Source organism: Bos grunniens, chromosome 1 (genome assembly GCF_055505025.1).
Source record: "Bos grunniens cultivar Pamir isolate PY7600 chromosome 1, Bosgru_T2T1.0, whole genome shotgun sequence".
Classification (NCBI taxonomy): Eukaryota; Metazoa; Chordata; class Mammalia; order Artiodactyla; family Bovidae; genus Bos; species Bos grunniens.
In genome coordinates this window covers 123,140,579-123,147,593 of record NC_141165.1, presented here as the reverse complement: position 1 = coordinate 123,147,593, position 7,015 = coordinate 123,140,579, and the positions used below count along the sequence as shown (strand labels likewise).

Here is a 7,015-nt window from a genome sequence, read left to right as displayed (position 1 = left end):
TGAAATTCACAACACTATGCGTGATCCTTCCTTATGTAACATTTTTTTTTTTTAATAAAATCAAATACCTTTATTTTTGCTCCCTTCGGCAGCACATAAGAAGTGGCAGTAACCTCAGCAGTAGGCCTGGTATCTTTGCCCTGTTGAGAAGCCAGAATCTCATCTCTACCATTCAGCTGTTTCCTCAGACCGCAAGTAGAAGAGGTAGTGGCCAACCCCAGTGCTGTAACCTGGAGGAGATCGGGGTCAACCTGGCAAGGTTGCTAGCTGCCTGATCTCTAGTCTGGGGCTGGAACTTCTGTTTGCCTGAGTAAAGGGACATCAGTCCTAGGATTTCTCCACATCGTGCCTTGCTTCTGCAATGGCCAGGATACCGGTCCTTGAGCTGTCCCCGCATGGTACCCTGGGGCAGGCCCACTGGCTCTTTTGGCTCAAGGATCCCAAGAAGCTATCCTTGGAGGCCCTTGAGGCAACACAGGAAGCATGGTGGTACTCAAGTTGTGGCTGACACACTCCAGCTCACATGCTCACACTGCCATCACAGAGGCTGAGTGAGCAGTCACCCAGGGCAGGGGATCCCAGCTCATTCTGTTCCCGTGGGACAAATGACTGGAAGGTAACAACACCTGAGTAAGTCAGTGCCTTCCTGTGTCCACACCCAGGAATACCTTCCAGTTGTCCAAGCAGCCATAGTTGTAATGATTCCTAAAAACTCTGCTCTTGGCCTGCAGCCACCGATGCTCCTTCTTGTTGATGTGCCTTTCGATGTTAGTCTCACCTTGATTGATGAGCACAGCCTGCCATACAGTTAGGGCACCCAGGGCAAGTGCCACAGAACTGCACAGGAACCAGAGGTAGACAAGACTCTTGTGAGTCACTCTTTCTTGGAAGGAGAAAATGGGTGGTGGGTCTGGTGGCAAGTCTCGATGGCAGCATAAGCCTCCTGGAAAAGGTCCCAGCTTCCATAGCTATTGTAGATGTTGCAGTGGTGTGTTCGGGCTGGCATGGGGTTAATGCACTTCTTAAAGATAGAGACTGTTGTCCTATCATTCCTTCCCTGGGGTGGGTATCCAGGTCGGGTGGTGATAGCCTAGTAGAAATGGAAGACAGAATGGAAGATGAGAATCAGATTCCAGTGACTATAGAAGAAATGCCAGCAGAGCCAGGCCATGGAGTAGGTTTGGAGGATGAGAGGCAGGACACACATGTAGGCGATGGCCACAATGGAGCTGGTCAGCACAATCACCAGCAGCACGAACGCCACCCCATACCAGCGGATCATGTTGTCCACCAGCCAGTAGATAGGCTCAAAGGCAGCGTCCATGGCGGTGTCACTGCCCCCGAAGGAGTTGTAGAGCAGGGAGCAGAGGCAGACCTTGCCATAGCGCTGGCGCTGCATCAGGCCATGGAGCAGAGGTGGGCAGTGGCACCTGTAACCCAGGAGCAGACACAGGCGCAGGCAGAGGCGGGCAGGGCCCAGCCGCAGGCTCCTCTGGCCCTGCATGGCTCCTAGGAAAACATAGCAATGTGAGGGGCCAGCATGGTTCCTGTCCCTCCTTGCCCCACAAGTGGGCAGCTTAGAGGTAAAGACCTAAGGCTGAGGCCTACTGGGCCAGTCACCAGCTGTGGGAAATAGGGAGGCAGCTCCAAGCTCAAGCAGGGTCTCTGGAATTGTCTGTGTGGACAGACCACTGAATGGAGCCTGACCAATGTGCACAAAGCTATCCACATGGCCCTGTGGGCCTGGCCACAGTAGCAGAGGTGTCCAGGGTTTCCTGCCTGCCCTGTGCTGTGCTTAGTTGCTCAGTCATGTCCGACTCTTTCAACCACAAGGACTGTAACCCGCCAAGCTCCTCTGTCCATAGGGATTCTCCAGGCAAGAATACTGGAGTGGGTTGCCATGCTCTCCTCCAGGGAATCTTCCCAATCCAGGAATCGAACCCAGGCCTCCTGGATCATGGAAGTACTTAATAAATACTTGTTGAATGAACAAACTGGAGGGATGAAGTGGAAAGGCTGGTCCATCTGTCCCATTTGGTCTCTATCTTGAAGTATCTTAGAGATACAAGTTAAATCCTATCCCTAAGGATGAATTTCCAAATCTGTGAAATGGGCGAGTTGGCTGGGCTGACCTTCCAGCTCCATGCCTCAGGGCTGCCTAGAGGGTGCGCTCAGTCCGGTTTGAGGGCGTGGCTGTGCAGAGCAGGAACTCCAGCTCACAAGACCCGGGAACAGGGCCCAACCCATAGCCTACCACCCATAGGGCCAGCCTGCAGACCCGGACCCACTGCCCGCCCATCTCTGTAACATGTTTTATCATATGACTATTTGTGTTGGTTCAGACAGTAAAGAATCTGCCTGCAGTGCGGGAGACCTGGGTTCAATCACTGGGTTGGGAAGATGTCCTGAAGGAGGGCATGGCAATGCACTCCAATATTCTTGACTAGAGAATCCATGGACAGAGGAACCTGGTGGGCAACAGTCCATGGGGTCGTAAAGAGTTGGACATGATTGAGTGACTAAGCACAGCACACATCCATGTTTGAAGATGTATTAGTAGTTTTATAATTTGTATTAACTAGGAACTGCATAGTGATAAGGGCTAATGCTTATTGAATGCTTGCTATGATTATTCAAAATGCTCTATATGTACTCTGTAATTTAATTTAAATGATAATCCTATATATAGAGATATAGAGGAAAAGAAACTAAAACAAATTTAAATTACACATTATCAAGAGCTATAAAATAGAGGTAAGAAGACAAAAGTAAATGGTAGACTTTAGAATCAATAGCCCTTTATAATACTGTTTGCAAAGACGGGTACAATAAAGGACAGAAATGGTATGGACCTAACAGAAGCAGAAGATATTAAGAAGAGGTGGCAAGAATACACAGAAGAACTTTACAAAAAAGATATTAATGACCCAGATAACCATGATGGTATGATCACACACCTAGAGCCAGGCATCCTGGCATGTGAACTCAAGAGGGCCTTAGGAAACGTCACTACAAACAAAGCTAGTGGAGGTAATGGAATTCCAGTTGAGCTATTTCAAATCCTAAAAAGTGATTCTGTAAAAGTGTTGCACCCAATAGGTCAGCGAATTTGGAAAACTCAGCAGTGGCCACAGGACTGGAAAAGGTCAGTTTTCATTCCAATCCCAAAGAAAGGTAATGCCAAGGAATGCTCAAGCTACTGCACAATTGCACACATCTCACACACTAGTCAGGTAATGCTCAAAGTTCTCCAAGCCAGGCTTCAACAGAACGTGAACCATGAACTTCCAGATGTTCAAGCTGGACTAAGAAAAAGCAGAGGAACCAGATTTCAAATTGCTGACATCTGTTGGAACATCAAAAATGCAAGAGAGTTCCAGAAAACATCTGCTTTTGCTTTATTGACTATGTCAAGGCTTTTGATTGTGTGGATCACAATAAACTGTGGAAAATTCGTAGAGAGATGGGAATATTAAACCACCTGACTTGCCTCCTGAGAAATCTGTATGCAGGTCAAGAAGCAACAGTTAGAACTGGACATGGAACAACAGACAGGTTCAAAATCGGGAAAGGAGTATGTCAAGGCTGTATACTGTCACCCTGCTTATTTAACTTATATGCAGAGTACATCAAGAGAAAGCGCTTATGGCAGAAAGCAAAGGACTAAAGAGCCTCTTGATGAAAGTGAAAGAGGAGAGTAAAAAAGAGTTGTGTCGTACTCTTTGTGATACCAAGGACTGAAGAGCACCAGGCTTCCCTGTAAACTAACTTTCAGAGCTTGCTCAAACTCATGTCCATCGAGTCAGTGATGCCATCCAACCATCTCATCCTCTGTCATGCCCTTCTCCTGCCTGATCTTTCCCAGCATCAGGGTCTTTTCAAATGAGTTAGTTCTTTGCATCAAGTGGACAGAGTATTGGAGTTTCAGCTTCAGCATCAGTCCTTCCAATGAATATTCAGGACTGATTTCCTTTAGGATGGACTAGTTGGCTCTCTTTGCAGTCCAAGGGATTCCCAAGAGTCTTCTCCAACACCACAGTTCACCACCCCCTGCCCCCCGCCCAAAATAGTCTCTCACTGTTTCCATCATTTCTCCATCTATTTGCCATGAAGTGATAAGAACGGATGCCATGATCTTAGTTTTCTGAATATTGAATTTTAAGTCAACTTTTTCACTCTCCTCTTTCACTTTCATCAAGAGCTCTTTAGTTCTTTGCTTTCTGCCATAAGGATGATGTCATCTGCATATCTGAGGTTATCGATTTTTCTCCTGGCAATCTTGATTCCAGCTTATGCTTCATTAAGCCCAGCATTTTTCATGATGTACTCTGCATATAAGTTAAATAAACAGGGTGGCAATATACAGCCTTGACATACTCCTTTCCCGATTTGGGACTAGTCTGTTGTTTCATGTTCAGTTTTAACTAACTGTTGCTTCTTGATCTGCAAACAGGTTTCCCTCCTCTTCAGTGTTTCAGAAGAGTTTGAAAAGGATTGGTATTAACTTTCCTTTGAATGTTTGGTATTATTATTACCTGTGAAGCATATGGCACTGAACTTTTTTTTTTTTTTTTTTTATTGAGAGGTTTTTGAGTACTGATTCACTATACCTACTCAAAATCAGTCTGTGAATAAGATTTTCTGTTTTGTGTTGATTCAGTCTTGTTAAATTATAGGTTTCTAAGAATTCATTTATTCTATGTTATCAAATTTTGCTATCTAATGGTTCATTGTTGTTTTTCAGTTGTTCAGTTGTGTCTGACTCTTTGTGATCCCATGGACTGCACCAAGCCAGACTTTCTTTTCCTTCTCTAGCTCCTAGAGTTTACTCAAACTCATGTCCATTGGGTCAATGATGCCATCTAGCCATCTCATCCTCTATCACCCCCTTCTCCTCCTTTCCTTAATCTTCTCCAACATCAGGATCTTTCCCATTGAATTGGCTCTTTGCATCAAGTGGCTAAAGTATTGGAGCTTCAGCATCAGTCCTTCCAATGAATATTCAGAGTGTATTTCCTTTAGGATTGACTGGTTTGATCTCTTTGCTGTCCACGGGATTCTCCATGCACCACAGTTTGAAAGTATCAGTTCTTTGGTGCTCAGCCTTCTTTATGGTCCAACTCTTGCATCTGTACATGATTATTGGAAAAAACATAGCTTTGACTATACAGACCTTTGTTGGCAAATTGATGTCTCTGTTTTTTTAATAAGCTCTCTAGGTTGCTCATAGCTTCCCTTCCAAGACCAGACATCTTTTAATTTCATGTTACAATCACTGTATGCAGTGATTTTGGAGCCCAAGAAAAGTAAATCTGTCACTGCTTACACTTCCTCTGCTATTTTTCATGAAGTGATGGGACCAGATGCCATGATTTTGTTTTTTGAATGCTGAGTTTCAAGCCAGCTTTTTCACTCCTCTCTTTCATCCCTATCAAGAGGTTCTTTAGTTCCTCTTTGCTACCTGCCATTAGAGTGGTATCATCACATATCTGAGTTATATATATATATATATTTCCCCATAGAAATCTTGATTCTAGCTTGTAATTCATCCAGCCCAGCATTTTGCATGAAGTACTCTGCATAGAAGTTAAATAATCAGGGTGACAATATACAGCCCTCATACTTCTTTCCCAAACTTGAACCAGTCACTTGTTCCATGTCTGATTCTGTTGCTTCTTGACCCACATATCAGGTTTCTCAGGAGACAGATAAGGTAGTCTAGTATTCCAATCTACTTAAGAATTTTCCACAGTTAGTTGTGATCCACAGAGTCAAAGGCTTTAGCATGGTCAATGAAGCAGAAGTAGGTGTTTTCCTGGAATTCCTTTGCTCTATGTTCCAACGAATGTTGACAATTTGATTTTTGGTTCCTCTGCCTTTTCTAAATCCTGCTTATACATCTGAAAGTTCTTGGTTCATGTACTGTTGAAATCTAACTTGAAGGATTTTGAGCAAAAACCTGCTAGCTTGTGAAATGCATGCAATTGTATGGTAGTTTGATCATTTTTTGGCATTTTCCTTCTTTGGGATTGAAATAAAAATTGACCTTTTCCTGTCCTGTGGCCACTGCTGAGTTTTCCAAATTTGCTGGCATGTTTAGTTCAGCACTTTAACAGCATCACCTTTTAGGATTTGAAATAGCTCAGCTCTAATCTTGTCACCTCCACTAGCTTTGTTCATAGTAATGCTTCCTAAGCCTCACTTGATTTCACACTACAAGATATCTGGCTTTAGGTTATCTTGGTTATTGTATAGTTCTGTGTATTCTCACCACCTTGTCTTAATCTTTTCAGCCTTTATTATGTCCTTACCATCTTTGTCCTTTATCATGCCTATCCTTGCATGAAAGTTTCCATTGATACCTCCAGTTTTCTTGAAGAGATCTCTAGACTTTCACATTCTTTTGTTTTCCTCTATTTCTTTGCATTGTTCATTGAAGAAATCCTCCTTATATTTCCTTACTATTCTCTGGAAATCTGCATTTAGTTTGGTGTATCTTTCCCGTTTTCCCTTGCTTTCACTTCTCTTCTTTCCTCAGCTGTTTATAAAGTCTCTTCAGACAACCACTTTGCCTTCTTATATTTCTTTTTCTTTGGGATATTTTTGGCCACTGCCTCCTGTACTATATTACAAACCTCCATCCATAGATCTTCAGGTACTCTGTCTACCAGAACTAATCCCTTTAATCTATTTGTCACCTCCACCGTATAATCATAGGGATTTGGCTTAGGTTATAGCTGAATGGCCTGATGGTTTTCTCCACTGTCTTCAATTTAAACCTGAATTTTGCAATAAGAGCTGATGATCTGAGCCACAGTCAGCTCCAGGTCTTGTTTTTGTTGACTGTATAGAGATTCTCCATGTTTGGCTGCAAGGAACATAAGAAATTTGATTTCAGTATTGACCATCTGGTAACGTCCAAGTGTAGCATTCTCTCTTGCATTGTTGAAAAAGGGTGTATGCTATGACCAGTGTGTTCATTTGCCAAAAGTCTGTTTGCCTATGCTCTGCTTCA

General features: G+C 43.6%; 1 pseudogene; it reads right to left on the bottom strand.

Annotated features, from left to right (window-relative positions):
• Window positions 1–527: 527 nt before the first annotated feature.
• Window positions 528–1,583, bottom strand: LOC147380191 (palmitoyltransferase ZDHHC16-like; annotated as a pseudogene).
• Window positions 1,584–7,015: the final 5,432 nt, after the last annotated feature.